Consider the following 18,550-nt stretch of genomic DNA (forward strand, 5'->3'; position numbering starts at 1 on the left):
CTAAATATCAGAGTGAATAAAAACTTTTCGAGGAATATAAAAACATCAACCATATATTACAAATCATTCAAATAGTCTAAGCTACTAAACTCTTGTCTTGAAACATAATTTAAAAAGTCATCTTAAAACATCACAACATTCTTCTCAAGATGCTAGTATCTTCAGTCCAATGCCATGTGTCTTCATTCAAGCGAGCTATCTTAGCCAATTCACCTACGTGCATACTAAAAGTCAGCAACGCTGAGTGAGTTCTAGTTAATTAGACAACATACAATACATTCATATACTACATACTTTCTTTTGTACATTCATAAGTATATACCTTCATTTATATTACATTACATACATACTTATGTGTTTTAAAGAGCCTTTCGCCCTATAACATCACATATATTATTAGGGTCTGCCACCCTGCTTCACATATATTATTAGATTCTGCAACCCTCCTTCACAGATATTATTAGGGTCTGCCACCCTCTTACCGTCAATTCATACATGCCTAAATTTTCTTTTATATTTATATACTTTCATACATACTCTTAATTTGTTCTACATCATTCATATATCATACATACATCATTCATAGACATTCATGTATCATACATACATCATTCTTAAACATTTACATAGCATACACTTACCACTTAAGGTAAGTGTATTAACTAATCACATTAGGTATGCACACATCCCCGAAACATAACAAGGAAATGGGGCGAGAAATTCACCTAAGCTCCATTCCTTTTCGAGTTAATGGTAACTCATCTCTTTAACTAGGCGCGACTAACTATATAACAATTACACGTATCAATTAACTATCACTACCCATATCGCAATTCAATCTTAATATAACCCTCAACAAACGAGGGTCCGAGGGCAGCGCCCCTGGCAGCAGGGTCCAAGGGGCAGAGCCCCTGGTTGTGGTCGAGCTGCCAGGTCAGCTTGGAAAAATTTTATTTTTATTAACAGTCCTTAACACAAATTTCATTAGAATCCTTAAATGATTATTCTATTCGCTATCTCATTCGTTATGCCGAATGACTTCATTCGTTATAACGAATGGTTTGATTCGTTATAAAAACTTCATTTTGGTTAAGTATCATGCGGTATCCCTTTCGTTACGAAGAATGGTTCCATTCATTATACGAATGGTTTGATCTGAGATGAATGAATGAGTAACGAATGACTAAGGCCATTCATGATTTCTATAAGTTGAATGAGAGGCCCATTCGTTAGAAGAGCATACAAGTGTATCTTATAATGAATGACTTGATTCGTTGTCTTATCATGACGAATGGATGAGTAACGAATGAATAGACCATTCGTGACTTCAATGAGACGAATAAGAGGTTCATTCGTTACAAAATCACGTGGATGTATCTTATTCATTATGACTGTTTAATGAATGACCAATGATTTGCTTCACATAGCGAATGAACATCAGTAATTATCCATTCTCTGACTCAATTGTCAAAGTCAAAATCTTCAAGAACATAAATGGTCAACCACACACCAGATCTGCAATTATCCTTCAAATCACGATGAAACAACACGAATTTGGTATCATTGGGCTCGTATACCCAGCACCAACAAACCTTAACATCCAAACATCCAAACATCGTGTTTAAATGGTGTGTTTGATCGATATATACATACTGCTTAACATGTGATTAATTAACCCACCAGATGTTAACGAATTTTATCGAGAATCGTTGCGTTTGATTCGTTTTTTACCATTTAAATATAAATCTAGGAATACTAAACGAGCCGAACAAGTTTTCGTTATAGAACGTATCTTAAACGAATCGGTTTCACAAACATGATCTAAGCTTGGTGTGTGTCTTTCTCGTAACGACGCTCTAACATCCACACGCTCGGGTCTTTTCCTCCGGATCTTGGTCCGAGATAAAGGAGGTGTTTGTGTGTGTTTTTGAGTGTGTTATAGAGGCTAGATGATAAGAAAGAGAGTTTAGGGTTTTATGAATCTTTAAGGGGTTTATATACACTTATGCCCACGGACCTAAGGCCCATCACCATCTCTTATTCCATCTTTTAAGGTCCAAGCCAACACTCTAATATTTTAGTTAATCTTGACTAAATATAAACACACCTGTAAGTAAACAGAATTTCGTTTATTTAATATTATCAAAAGCAAGATGTTACAAGTCTTCCCTCCTTAAAGAGGTTTCGGGGACGAAACCTAAGTATTACTTAAACAAATTTGGGTAAAACTTTCGCATCTCTTCTTCAACTTCCCAAGTAATGATCTCGACAGGCTGATCCTTTACGATGCTTCCATATCACCTTCACCAAAGCGATAGCTTTATGACGGAGTTGTTTTTCCTCGCGGTCAATGATCTCGAAAGGCTTCTCGATATAGTTTAACTGTTCATCCACCTCAATGTATACTAATGGCATATGTGATGTGTTATCAGCTAGACATTTTATCAAATGAGAAACATGAAAGGTAGATTGGATTCATTCTAAATTCTCGGGTAAATCTAGCTTGTAAGCTACTTCGCCCACGCGATTTATGATTCTTAACAGTCCAATATGCCTCTGACTTAACTTTCCTCTCTTTATGAAATGAATAATTCCCTTCCAAGGCTAGACCTTGAGCATCACATTGTCACCAACGTCAAACTCAATCAGTCGTCGCCGCTTATCAGCATAGGACTTCTAATGATCTTGGGCAGCTTTAATTCTTGCCTTGATCTGATCGAACTTCAAATAGGTTTCTTGCACAACTTTCAAGCTTCCAATTTCTTTCTGACCAATCTCTCCCCAACATACAGGAGTTCTAAAACATCTACCATACAACATCTCGAACGGCAGCATACCAATACTTGAATGGTAGCTGTTCTTATAAGAGAATTATGCAAGATGAAGATGGTCATCCCAACTTCCCTCAAAGTCTAAAACACAAGCATGTAGAATATTCTCAAGGGTTTGAATAGTCCTTTTAGACTGGCCATTTGTTTGAGGACGATACGTTGTACTGATGTTCAATCTTGTTCCCATAGCTTCATGGAACTTCTTCCAGAATCTTGAAGTAAAGCGAGTATCTCTATCAGACATAATCGATATCGACACTCCATGTTTAGCCACAACATCTTTTATGAACACATTTTCTAACGTTTCGGACGAGATAGTCTCTTGTATAGGCAGAAAGTGAGCACTTTGAGTCAAGCGGTCCACTATCACCCAAATGGTATCATGATGTTTAGCTATACGCGGTAGTTTAGTTATGAAATCCATGGTAATCTGTTCCCATTTCCATTTAGGTATCTCCAAAGGTTGCATCTTCCAATAAGGTTTCTGGTGTTCAGCTTTGACTTGCAAACAAATTAAGCATTTACTAACATAATCTACTACATTATTCTTCATACCTGGCCACTGATAGTCTCTCTTTAGGACTTGATACATCTTGTTGGATCCTGGATGAATCTAGTATCTTAACTTATGAGCTTCATCTAGGATTCGTCCTCTAAGATCCCCATGGCGCGGAATCCACATGCGGTCAAACCTAGTCTTCATACCATGACTGTTTTCCATCAGCTAGTCTTGCTGTTCGAAGGTTCTTTTCTTCTTCACTAGCCCTTCATTTATAAGCACCTCATACTGTACTTTGATGATATCTTCAAAGAGATATGAGTTATTGATCAACTTATACGACTTCACTGTTGCAATGACTTCTTCATTCTTATGGCTTAGTGCGTCGGCAACCACATTAGCCTTACCAGGATAATATTTGATAGCACAGTCATAATCCTTTATCAAATCCAACCATCTCCTATGTCTCATGTTCAACTCCTTCTGCTCGAAGAAGTACTTCAAACTCTTATGATCAGTTTAAATAGTACACTTAGTACCATATAGGTAATGTCTCCATATCTTAAGAGCATCCACTACTGCTGCTAGCTCTAAGTCATGCGTCGCGTAGGTACTCTCATGAACCTTCTACTGTCTGGACGCATAAGATATCTCTTTTCCTCATTGCATTAACACGCAACCTAACTCAGGATGCAAGGTGTCAGTTAAAACAACCAAATCCTCGTCACCATCATGTAGAGAAAGGATTGGAGCTTCTGTAAGTCTTTTCTTCAATTCCTCAAAAGCTTCCTCCTGAAACTTACCCCAATTGAATTATACAGACTTCCAGGTCATTCCGGTCAACGTTATGGCTATCTTAGAGAAGCCTTCAATGAATCTCCTATAATAGCCAGACAACCCTAAGAAGTTGCGTATATCAGTCGGGTTCTGCGGAGTCTTCCAATACATTATTGCCTCAATCTTGGATCGATCAACGGTAATCCCTTCAGGGTTGATTAGGTGACCTAGAAACTTTACCTCATGCAATCACAACGCGCACTTAGAAAACTTAGCACACAGTTTCTCTTCCTTCAAAATCTCCAATACTTTTATTAGATGCTCAACATGGTTAGACTTGCTCTTAGAATAAATCAATATATTGTCAATGAAAACGATGACTGACTTATCTAACATCGGCCGACATACCCTATTCATAATATCCATAAATGTTACGGGAGCATTCGTTAGACCGAAAGACATCATGAGGAATTCGTAGTGTCCATACCGCGTCTGAAACCCTATCTTAGGGATGTCTATCTCTTTCACCTTCAGCTGATGATAACCTGATCTGAGGTCTATTTGTGAGAACCAACTCGAACCTTGTAGTTGATCAAACAAATCATCAATTTGTGGCAACGGATATCTGTTCTTCATCGTAAGCTTGTTCAACTCACGATAGTCTATACACATTCTCATACTTTCATCCTTCTTCTTAACAAACAAAACCAGTGCACCCTACGGGGAACACTCATTCTTATAAAACCATTATCGAGGAGTTCTTGTAGTTGGGACATCAATTCTTTTATCTCAGATGGCGCCAGGCGGTAAGGTGCTTTCGCGACAGGCTGTGCTCCTGGTATTAAGTCTATCTGGAATTCTACTTCTCGCTCCAGTAGCAACCCCAGAAAGGTCCTCAGGGAACACTTATGGGTAGTCGCGTTAACAGGAACATCTTTTACTTCTATCGTCTTGGCCGTAGCTTTGACAACATACGCCAGGTAGGCCCCGCACCCTCACCTTAACAAACCTTCGGATTTTATCATTGAAATGACATTAATCCCTGAACTTTCTTTATCACCATAAACCATCACTGTACCACCATACAAGGACTTTAACCTTAACAACCTACTCTTACACAATATCTGAGCCTCAAACTTTGATAGCCAATCCATTCCCAAAACCACATCGAACCCTCCTAAGGTTATAACATATAGGGTAACAGGGAACTCACGTCCCTCTAACTCTATCTTACAATCCTTAATCAATCTCATTATTCTAATCGAGGTCTCACTTGCAGTTTCTACTGTAAATGTTTCAGGCATATGAAAACATTTCATTTTTGCTAACTTACTAGATGCCGTAGCAACAAAACTTCTATTTGCACCTGAATCGAACAATACCGAAGCGAAAATACCGTTAATTAGAAACATACATGTCACAACATCTGTAATCTTCTTGGCTAGCTCCTGAGTCAGCATATAGCCCTAGTCCTTGGCCTAGGCTGGTCAGCATCCTTCTTCGCACTTCCTCCCACTTCGGTACATTCCCTTGCCATATAATCCTTTTTCTTACCACACTTGTAACACGTGGGCTCGGCATTGCATTCATGAGCGTAATGCCCCACCTTCCCACATTTGTAACAAGCATTTGACCCTAGCCTGCACTCTCTACCATGTATTTCCCACACTTATGGCACACATCAAAACCAGTACCCCACTTGCACTCACCCGCATGCATCTTACCACAAGTCTTACATGACTTCTTTTCCCACACTCTCTGCTTCTTATCCTTAGGATTCCACAACTGAGTACCGGGTCTTTTAATTGAAGGAACCCATTTATTATCTTTCTTCTCTTCTACCACCGCATCATCCACAGCTAGATCGTCATAAACCAACTATGGGAGTTCAACAGTAGAGTCAAAGGTAGCAGGTTTACTAGTCTTGACTAAGGTGCGGACATTCTGTGGTGGTCCTCTTATGTAACACTTGATTCGCTTGACCTCTGTTTTCAACATTTCGGGCACCTACCTTGACATGCGGTTGAATTCGGTAGTGTACTCGCGGTATGTCATCTTACCCGCCTTCAAATTCAAAAACTTCATCTCAGCCCTCTCAACCTCAACATCAGCACAAAATCGCTTCATCACCAATTTCTTCATGTCATCCCACCTCATAGCTTTAATCTCTTCTCGGGTTTTTCTTTGTTCCACCATTTCCTACCAGTACATATCCTCATCACCAAACGAATGAGTAGCATAACCTAGTGTCTGGTCGAGACGGCACTCCTAAACCAGTCAGCTCTGGCGGGTCGCAACCTTTGAACGACTTGTAGTTACACCCACCTCAACCTCTCTTCCTTTCATCGACTTTCACATATAGATCTTCACTCGAGTCACCTTCCTCATCATCAACTTTCTTACCATATTCCCCTGCCCTCTCACCGGTTCTTGCATGGCTTTCAGCAGACTTTCCAGGATGTAATTCCTTTACTGCAGCACCTACAGCTTGAGCAATGGCGTCTTGAACAACAAGATCCAGTTGATACCTTTCATTGTTGCTTGGTTTCGCCACTCGTCTCCTCTCTTGTGTTAGTAACTGGTTCTACAGAAGGTCCCCAGTAATACGTGGCCTACCACGATGTCCCGTACGACCTCCTTGACCAACAACCTTTCTTACCCCAGCCATTCACATTCTATAAGGAAACACAAACGTCGTCACTCAAGGAACTATCTAGTACAAGGATAGTAAGGCTAACATGTAATAAAAGTGGCCAGATATGATTAGCCGATCACGTTACTTTCCGTGTCCTATACACTTCCCTTTGTGAGTCCACTTGTGCTAGGTTCTACTTTTAAACAATTAATCAATCATTCAAACAATTCACAAACAATCAATAAATCCTATCTCTAGCATTAAGCTAACTTCCTTACACATTCTTACATTACACATGAAATTAATCATGTACCTTACCCTTACTTAGCTTGCTTGAGTTACACATTGCTTTCTTGAACTGGCATCTTCTTCCTTTTCTTACTTAGGTCCCATTCTCTGTTCGAGTCTAAGCATGTAAAATGCTTATTTCTCTCGAACTTATGCTCTAATACCGACTTGTAAGGCCCCGGTCCCGGTGCCCTACTATGGCATTGGATTTACTCATAAACACAGTTATAAATATCAGAGTTAATTAAAAATTCCGCGAAATAATAAAACTTTAATCATTCGTTACAAAACATTCGAACTTGTCTTTAAAAAAAACATAACATAGTTTATTTAAACATCATGACAAATCTTCTCTGGATACTAGTCCCTTCATTTCATGCCATGTGTTTGCTTCTCAAGCCAATTGCTTCCATCTATTCACCCGCGTTCATAATAAAAGTCAGCTACACTGAGTGAGTTCTAGTTAAAACAGGTTACATAGAATACATTCACATACTTATTTATACGTATCCGAAGATACATATTACTTACTTAACCTGCTCATTCTTTCTTTCGTATATACATAAGTATATACCGTCATTCTTACTTACATTATATCTTTCTTTCATACTTTCATAATTTATCTTGCTTTACATTTATACTTATACGTTTTAAAGAGTCTTTTTCCCTATAACCTCACAGATATTATAAGGGTCTGCCACCCTTTAAGAGCCTTTAGCCCTATAACCTCACAAATATTATTTGGGTCTGCCACCCTCCTTCAGAGATATTATTAGGGTCTGCCACCCTCCTTCATAGATATTATTAAGGTCTGCCACCCTCCTTCACATATATTATTAGGGTCTGCCACCCTCTTACCATCAATTCATACATACCTTCCTTTTCTTTTATACTTATATACTTTCTTACATACTCTTCATTTTTTCTACATCATTCATATATCATACATACATCATTCATAAACATTCACATAGTATACACTTACCACTTTAGGTAAGTGTATAAACTAATCACATCGAGTATGCATACAGCCCCAAAAACATATCAAGGAAATGGGGCTAGAAACTCACCTGAGCTCGGTTCCTTTCCGAGTTAATGGTAACTCATATATTTAACTGGGCGCGGCTAACTGTATAACAATTACACGTATCAATTAACTATCACTACCCATATCGTACTTCTAGTTTAATATAACCCTTAACAAACGAGTGTCCGGGGGCAGCGCCCCTGGCAGCAGGGTTTAAGGGGCATAACCCCTGGCTGGGGTCGAGCTGGTAGGCCAGCTTGGAAAAATTTTATTTTTATTCACAGTCCTTAATACAAATTTCATTAGAATCCTTAAATGATTTGTTGGAACCCGAAAATCAATCCTATAACTATAACAGATCTCGGATCTGTGTTAATACGATTAATACCTTAATATGGATCTAGCTCATAATTAGGTTTGATGAAGTGTTATATGTGTATGTGTATTATCAGAATATATTTATATTAGTAGTTGTATAATATTAAGATGAAGATCGAGAGAGAGAGAGAGAGAGAGAGAGAGTTTGGACAGAGTTTCGTTAATTATCTCCCAAAACTTAAATTAAACGTGAACATAGTTTACTATATATAGAAGATAGGTCTGGTTCGCTAACATTCCCTAGCGAACAAGACACTACTTCATTACATACATAAATAACTTAAATAACTTGACGAATCACCCCCTGATTCGTTAACATTCCCTAACGAATCAGGAGGGAATAAACTTAAGTCTTAGTTCGCTAAACAACCTTAGCAAACTAGACATTACATCTAACAAACTAGAGAATAACTTAATTGTTTATTACATTAAACATAAAACAAATACGTTAACGATAATTACAAAGATTCAAGATGCAAAACCATGCACTAACATGATTATTCTATTCGCTATCTCATTTGTTATGAAGAATAACTTTATTCATTATAACGAATGGTTTGATTTGTTATGAAAATTTCATTCTGGTTAAGTTTCATGCGCTATCCCATTCGTTACGACGAATGGTTCCATTCATTATAATGAATGGTTTGATTTGAGACGAATGAATGAGTAACGAATGACTAAGGCCATTCGTGCTTTCTATAAGACGAATGAGAGGCTCATTGATGAAGCGGTAAAACGAGAATGAAGATAGATCACGTTGATTCAACGAATACCCGTGATGAACTTCCAAAACCCTAAAAATCCCACCCAATGGTTTTAGGGAAAATGAAGAGAAAATTGATAATTATTAAAATTGAAGTCTGATTCTTCATATTACATCACCAACATAAAAATAAGAGTTATAATATGAAATGGGCCTAAAACGGGCCATGGGCCAAACACAAACCCAAAAATAAAAACATAAAAAGTGCTGAAAAAACAATAAAAGTCCCATAACTTTATTTAAGAGTCGTTTTTGGGCTTCAGACATGGGCCAGACCGCCATAAGCGTTTGCCACATTAGGCTCCTCGTCTCAAGCTTCGATTTGACTGGTAATAGGCCTGAAACGAAGCTCCATGGGCGAAGTTATGCCCGTTATCGTGGGCCACCTTTTATAGCGCGATCTTGGGCCTCCAAATACATAATAGCCCGGTCTTCAATGCTTGGGCCCACATCATTCCCCCCTGGATAGAAAAATTCGACCTCGAATCCGTAGTATCTTTATCATCAAAAGTGTCCCCGTAATAAGGTAATAAATGCTTCACTTAAACATATCAGAACAACGAACGTGACTCGGCAACTTTAGATGATAAGCATTTGAGATTATCTTTTCCACAATTTCCACGGGTCCAATCTTCTTAGCTGATAATTTGTTATATTCCCCTATAGAAAAATGATCTTTTGTCAAAACAGCCCAAACAAAATCACCTTCTTCAAATTCAACATGTTTTCTCTTTTGATCCGCAGCCTGCTTATACTTTGAATTGGCTCGAACCAGGTTGTCATGAACATCTTTATGAATTTCGTGTAGCCCTTTAACAAAATCTTTCACCTTCTTGGGTACAGAACCAGGAACAGGAAGTGACATCAGATCAAGGGGTCCCCGTGGTTGAGCAGAATAAACCACTTGAAAAGGACTAAACCCGGTACTTCGATTGACAGCATGATTATGAGCAAACTCAGCTTGACATATCTTTTGATCCCAAGACTTCACATGATCACCCACAAGACATCGTAGAAGATTACCAAGGGACCGATTAACAACCTCCGTTTGCCCATCCGTTTGAGGGTGGTAGGCAGTACTGAAGTTAAGCTGAGTGTTCACCATCTTCCACAGGCTGCACCAAAAATGACTCAAGAAACGAGTGTCCCTATCAGAAACAATAGAAGATGGTAAACCATGCAAATGATAGACATCCCAAAAGAATAACTGAGCCACGTTTACTGCATCTGTCGTCTTCTTGCAATGAATAAAGTGCACCATCTTAGAAAACTGATCAACCACAACAAAGATCGAATCGTGTCCCCTCTGAGTCCGTGGCAACCCCAACACAAAATCCATACTAATATCATTCCAAGGCTGTGAAGGGACCGACAAAAGCATATAAAGACCCGCATTAGTAGCCGTGCCCATTGAGACTTGGCAAATTCGACACCTTTTAACATAACGATCTACCTTTTTCCTCATAGTAGGCCAGAAGTAGGAAGACTGCACCAAATGTAATGTACGGTCACGACCAACATGACCCTCCCCATGTAACTCCTGAATAATTTTCAACAGAAGACTGGAGTTAGGAATATATAGCTGATTCCCTTTGAACAAAAACCCGTCATACAAAAGAAAATCTGACTTCTGACCCGCTTGAACATCCTGCAACACAACTGAAAAATACGGGTTAGTGGTTAACTGCTCACGAATAACATCCAACCCCAGCACATTGATTCTCACGGAAACAAACAGATTTCCCATCCTGCTCAAGGCATCATCAACACGGTTTGAAACACCTGTCTTGTGTTTGACCACAAAAGTAAACTTTTCAAGAAAAGCTAACCAACGCCCGTGCTTATGAGATATCTTGTCTTGCGTGCGAATACGCCTTAGAGAATCATGATCAGTGAATAAAACAAACTTTTTATGAAACAAATATTGACGCCAATGCTTTATAGCTTGGACCACTGCATAAAACTCCAGGTCATAAGTACTATATCTCAACTTGGCCCCTGTTAACTTCTCACTAAAATAAGAAATTGGTCGACCCCCTTGACTGAGGACCCCGCCAATCCCAACCTTCGAGGCATCAGTATGAAGTTCAAAAACTTGTGAAAAGTTAGGCAATACCAGAATTGGTGCGGTAGTGAGCTTTTCCTTGATAACCTGAAAAGCTAACTCTGCTCCCTCCGTCCATTCAAACGTCTTTCCCTTCAGGCAATCTGTCATAGGGGCCATAATGGAACTGAAGTGTGGAATGAATCGCCTATAAAAAGAAGCAAGCCCGTGAAAACTGCGGACTTCAGTAATGGTGGTAGAAGTAGGCCAATTTTGAACAGCTGCAACTTTAGATTCATCCAACTGTATCCCATCACCTGAAATAACATACCCTAAGAACAAAACTTTAGGGGTCATGAACACACATTTCTTTGTTGCTGCATAGAAAACCTTCTTGACAAGCACGACATGCTCACTGAAAGAAGCACTATAAATAATAATATCATCAAAATATACCACAACAAACTTCCCAATAAAAGGCCTGAGCAACTGATTCATCACACGCATAAAAGTACTAGGCACGTTTGATAAACCAAAAGGCATCACCAACCACTCATACAATCCTTCACAAGTCTTGAAGGCTGTTTTCCACTCATCCCCAGGTCTAAGACGAATCTGGTAATAACCACTCTTCAAATCCAACTTTTTGAAAATAGTGGCACCACTAATCTGGTCAAGCAAACCATCAAGTCGATGAATAGGAAACCTGTACCTCACAGTAATCTTGTTGATGGCCCGACTATCAACACACATCTGCTAGGTGCCATCCTTCTTTGGAGTTAACAAAGCAGGAACCGCACAAGGGCTCATACTTTCACGAACATGACCCTTAGAGATCAACTCCTCAACCTGTCTACGCTACTCTCCGTGCTCCCTCGGGCTCATCATGTAATGTGCCCTATTAAGAAATTGTGAACCAGGCTCCAAATCAATATGATGTTGGATGTCACGGAAAGGTGGCAGCCCATTCGGCAAGTCATCATGGAAAACATCAGAAAATTCCTCAAGTAAAGGAATCATAGCCTCAGGAATCTAAACTTCCTCGGACACCGTTTTCCCTATCAAAACAAACACATTGTCTGCCTCTACCAACTCATTTTCAAACTGACTAATGGTCAACAGGTTACCCGACTGCTTTGTGGCTAGCTGCTTGGGCTTCCTAGGAACAAGCGTTATCTTTACCCCCACCAAAGATGAAGCTATAAGAATTTGACCGTCCGTCATGTTCTATACTTCGATCATACTCCCAAGGTCTACCTAACAACAAGTGACACGCATCCATAGGAACCACATCACACACAACATCATCTTTATATGTGGTCCCGGTAGAAAAAGAAACAAGGGCCTTTTTGAGACCGTTATCTCTCCCCCCTTTTTAAGCCATTGAAGCTTATAAGGCTTGTTGTGACCCTCTGTCTTCAAGGCCAACTTTTGGGCTGTCTCCTCAGAAATCAGATTGTCACAACTTCCAGAATCAATAACAAACGTGCAAACCATCCCCAGAATGGTACATGTGGAGTGGAATATGTTATGCTTAAGCCATACGTCTCCATCAGCCTATAGTGTATAGTAAGAACGCCTAACCACCAAGTTCACCCCCACATAACCGGTCACATACTCCTCCTTATACTCGGGTTCTTCATCATACTCTGGGGCCTTTTCATATTCTTCATATTGTTCATCATCAGATTCAATAAACAAATGCCTCTTACCCGCTTGTTTACAGTCAACTTGCGGATGACCTGTCTCACCATATTTAAAACACTTCACCCCGCTACTACTAGCCCCCTTAGAAGTCGACCTAGTGTTTTTGGCCCTCGACCTCTGCTGACTTGGCACGAAACGAGGTCCTGCACTACCCGACCCCGAATTTCCTCCAGCAGGGGCGGTGAATAAGAACCGCAAACCCGACGGTTTTGTTTTTCAAAAGCCAACGCCCTTCGGAATACCTCAGAGACCGTTAACGGATCAAAAAGATTTACAGAGTCCAAAATCTGAACCCTTAAACCCCCAATATACCAAGAAATGAGTTGTTCATTGGTTTCTGGAATATCATTACGAGCAACCAAATGATAAAACGTGGTCATATATTCCTCAACCGATCTGGATCCATGTTTCAGATTCTGCAAACGTTGATACATCAACCTTTGAAAGTTGTGAGGTAAGAAAGTATCCCGCAAACACTTTCTCATCTTGGCCTATGTCACGATCCGTGACTTCCCGAGTCTATTTCATGTCATCTTCAACTGTTGCCACCATGCTGACGCCGCCCTCCCACGTAGCCTGGTAGCGATCAAAGAGACCCGCTTATTTTCAGGGACCTCTCGCAACTAAAACACCTCTTCTATAATAACCAACCAATCGATGAACCCTTCCGGATCCAAACTAGTCCCATCAAATTCTGGAATATCAGTACGGATCCTAGCATCCAAATGTCGGTTTCCATCTCCACGTTCTTGTCTTGGTGCTCTCTCGTAACCTTCTTCGGAAAACGAACCGTCATTACCAAAAAACGGATTATCAAACTCCCTGTTTTCTGGGGCCGGCCTTTTACGATTCATCAAGTCAGCCATTCGATCAATGAGTTGATCAACCACTTGATCCAATCATTGCTCCACCCGCGCCATAAATCGTTGTTCCAACTCTCATTCGTAAACCTCATCGAGCGGTCTCTGTTGTCTCCTTGGAGGCATTTTCGAGCCAGGAATTCGGCTCTGATACCAACTGATACAGCGGTAAAACGAGAATGAAGATCGATGACGTTGATTCAACGAATACCCATGATGAACTTTCAAAACCCTAAAAATCCCACCAAAAGGTTTCAAGGAAAATGAAGAGAAAATTGATAATTATTAAAATTGAAGTCTAATTCTTCATATTACATAGCCAACATATAAATAAGAGTTCAAATATGAAATGGGCCTAAAACGGGCCATGGGCCAAACACAAACCCAAAAACAAAAACATAAAAAGTGCTGAAAAAACAATAAAAGGCCCATAACTTTATTTAGGAGTCATTTTTGGGCTTCAGGCAGGGGCCAAACCATCGTAGGCATTTGGCACAATGGTCTACTCGTCACAAGCTACGATTTGACTGGTAATAGGCCTGAAACGGAGTTTCGTGGCCAAGTTATGCCCGTTTTTGTGGGCCACCTTTTATAGCGCGATCTTGGGCCTCCAAATATATAATAGCCCGGTCTTCAATACTTAGGCCCACATCACTCACTCGTTATAGGAGCATACAAGTGTATCTTATAACGAATGACTTGATTCGTTGTCTTATCATGACGAACGAATGAGTAACAAATGAATAGACCATTCGTGACTTCAATGAGATGAATGAGAGGTTCATTCGTTACAAAATCACATGAATGTATCTTATTCGTTATGACTGTTTAACGTATGACCAATGATTCGCTTCAGATAGCGAATGAACATCAGTAATTATCCATTCATTGACTCAATTGTCAAAGTCAAAATCTTCAAGAACACAAATGGTCAACCACACACCAGATCTGCAAGTATCCTTCAAATCACGATGAAACAACACAATTTGGTATCATTGGGCTCGTATACCCAGCGCCAACAAACCCTAATCATCCAAACATCCAAACATCGTGTTTAAATGGTACGTTTGATCGATATATACACACGGCTTAACATGTGATTAGTTAACCCACCAAATGTTAACGATGTTTAACTAGAATTGTTGCGTTTGATTCGCTTTTTACCATTTATATATAGATCTAGGAATATTAAACGAGCCGAACAAGTTTTCGTTATAGAACGTACCTTAAACGAATCGGTTTCACAAACACGATCTAAGCTCGGTGTATGTCTTGCTCGTAACAACGCTCTAACACCCACATGCTCGGATCTTTTCCTCTGGATCTTGGTCCGAGATAAAAGAGGTGTTTGTGTGTGTTATAGAGGCTAGATGATAATAATGAGAGTTTAGGGTTTTATGAAGGTTTAAGGGGTTTATATACCCTTAAACCCATAGACCTAAGGCCCATCACCATATCTTATTCCATCTTTTAAGGTCCAAGCCCACACTCTAATATTTTATTTAATCTTGACTAAATATAAACACGCCTGTAAGTAAACGGAATTTCTTTTATTTAATGTTATCAAAAGCAGGATGTTATAATACGTCATCGTTAACACATGAGAAAACTGACGATATCACTTGTGACGTTGAAATGAAACAATTTGAAAAACCCTTTTACAATCAGTCCCAGCCTGGAAAGAAATTTTGAAAGGAAAGCTAAAAGACATGATCAATCCAAGTATACCTTTGGTTGAGGAACCCGCTATTCATAAAAATGCTCGTGGGCGGCCAACCTTGTATAAACAACAAGAAAAAAGTCAAGCCGAGCCTTTAGTTGAAGAACTCGATGTTCAAAAAGAGCATTTAGTTGAATAATCTGTTGTTCAGAAAAGAACTTGAGGGCGACCAAAACGACAAAAAAAAGTCAAGCCAATCTTGTAGTTGAAGAACCCGTTGCTTAGAAAAAACTCTCATGGGCGTCCAACCTTAAATAAACGATAACCAAAAAGTCATGTGCCATACCCCAACCTAAGGCGTAAATATCGGGGCGTGAGCTAATTGCTCACAGCTCTCAAGGTACTATCATGCAATATTTAAAAGTGACAATATCTATTCAAGTCGATTAAATGATTCATATAATTCAACTACAAAGTACAAAATTCATAATCATACAACAATAAAATTTATATCACAAATGATTTTGATTAAAAGTTTTCTAACTTAAATTCTTCACTAAGTATTCACCAAATCTTGCAGCTAGTTCAAACAATAACCTGCATATGCGTATAAAATATAAAGGTTTGTCAACAACACATGTTGAGTGAGTAAAACACCAGTTTAAGACACTACAATAACAATACATAATATATAAAGAACGATGCAAATTGTTCCCGTGAGAATAAACAGTTAAGCCATTGCACATGCACAATCAATCAAACCATAAAGAAAGGGCTCAACCAATTCCAAATAAATGGGCATTGGTTGCCAAGCAAGGACTAAACCGTTGCTATAAAAATGGACATCGGTTGCCGAAAATAGTCATAAGATCATACTATGATGATATACAAGTAAGCAAATAGTTAGTTAAGCATAAACTAATATACACACGAGGATTAAACATTTGCGGTTTTGAATACTAGATAATAGATAAATACTGTAATACGCATATGTTCCCAAAAGGATTTAAAATAAGTAAAAACGGGGAGTGATTACTCACCTTAGTAAATAACCAAGAGATAATGAATACGGTAGCAAGCAAGAATCACGCTCTTCGGAATATACCGACGAGAAAAGCCTAATAAAGAATAGTTGCGAGAATAATTAAAGTTTCAACGACGAATCTAAAACTAGATAGAGGATCGTGAATTCGGTGATGATTGGTTGAACTCTTACAAAACTATTTATTTCATTAATTTAATATCAATTGCTTATCCAAGTTTTATCGTAATAAATATAATTTAATCGTACAAAATACTTAAAAGTACTTAAATAAATATTTATATAAAGAGATTTCAATAAAAAAAATATGTTAAATGTATTTATATATATTTTTATTATTAATAAAGATTTTTTTAAATAAATATTATAAATATTAAAGAATAAAAATAAATAATAATACTTATATAAATTATAATCTTTATATAAAACACTTGAATTTATACTATATGTTAAATAACGTGATATTCTAAATATATATATATTAAAAACCCATTTTTTAAGTTAAAACTTGTATCAATTTTTAATAACTAAAACATATATACATGAATATATATATATATATATGTGTGTGTGTGTGTGTGTGTTTGTGTGTGTGTGTGTGTACATATATAAATAGACACATATATATGATTTTAACCAAAGTTTGGAAAAAGGCTAGTTTAAATATCGGTTTTTAATAAAATATGAATTTATTATAAGTTTTACATTAATTAGTGGCTTAAATAATTAATTATAATATTTAAACAATTACCAAAAAAAATAATAAAAGGGTGAAACGGGTCTGGAGGGGGTTCAAACCCGCGACCTCCAGCACCCAACTGTTAACACAACACAACCAACAGACCGATCTAGCTGATCAGTTGGTAACAGCTTAGAACAAAAATTACATAACTAGACAAACAAGATCTATTATAGCCTTAGAACCCTAGAATCATCAATCTATTTAATTGCTTGTTGATTGATTAATTAAGTATAGGGTTAATGATCCCGACCTCAATACGAACCAAACCATATATTTGATCACCTTACATAACAATTATACAATGAATAACATGTTGATACAGTGGCCGGCGAAGGATGATTAAAAACAACATCAAAACGACGTGATTAATATAATTCAGTATAGGGTTAATGTTGGCGCTGGGTAAGGGGTTGTATCTGCAGGCTTAATTGGATTATTATTGTCGTTTTAAGGTATATCAATAAACGGGTTAAAGATGGTTTGTTTAAACTAGCAATACGTATCATAGGTGATCTAATTTCCTAATCAAAAGAGTCGGTGAAGCCGAATAAGGCATGGTAAACAATATACGAGATTCGATTTCCTAAATTATAACAAACATTGTGATGCAAGCTATGTAAACGGGTCATGGGTTGGGTATTTGGGTTAAGGGGTTCGATAATAATAATATAATAAACTTTTGATTTTACATTGTAGTCCCTGCAGTTTTAATATGGAAAAAAAGTAGATTAAAACTTAATTTAGAGTTATAAATGAACATAAATCAAAGTTATTTTGTATATAATAAATAATCATAATAAATAATTAAAATAAAATAATAGTTACTCGATAAACGCGGTAATTTTACTGATAAAATTTCTCGAACATAAAACGGGCCAGGTAATGGATATAAAATATTAATTTGGAAAGTCCGAGTTGGTACATCAAGCTGATCTAATAACGCAAGTTTCTCATAAACGACCAACCACGTCAAATGCTTTTTAATATAATTTTATGGGATTAAAACCATCACCACCGATACATAGTTCGTACATGGTCGATTCTAACTTTAGTGAAAGAAATACCAGATATCTTTCATACTTACATCACACACATACAAGATGTAAAAGGTAATGGACATTGTGGATTTAGAGCTATAATTGTTGCCCTTGAACATGATGAGGAACGGTGGCCCTACATTTGAAATCAATTGCTAGGCGAGTTATGTCATCTAGAAGTTGCATATCGCATTGTATTTGACAAGGACTTTGATGATATTTATAGGACCTTGAATTTCGTAGGAAGGGGTGAGGCG

Source organism: Bidens hawaiensis, unplaced genomic scaffold, assembly GCF_021521415.1.
Source record: "Bidens hawaiensis isolate Kalapana, Puna unplaced genomic scaffold, B.hawaiensis_p1.1 tig00033228_1, whole genome shotgun sequence".
NCBI lineage: Eukaryota > Viridiplantae > Streptophyta > Magnoliopsida > Asterales > Asteraceae > Bidens > Bidens hawaiensis.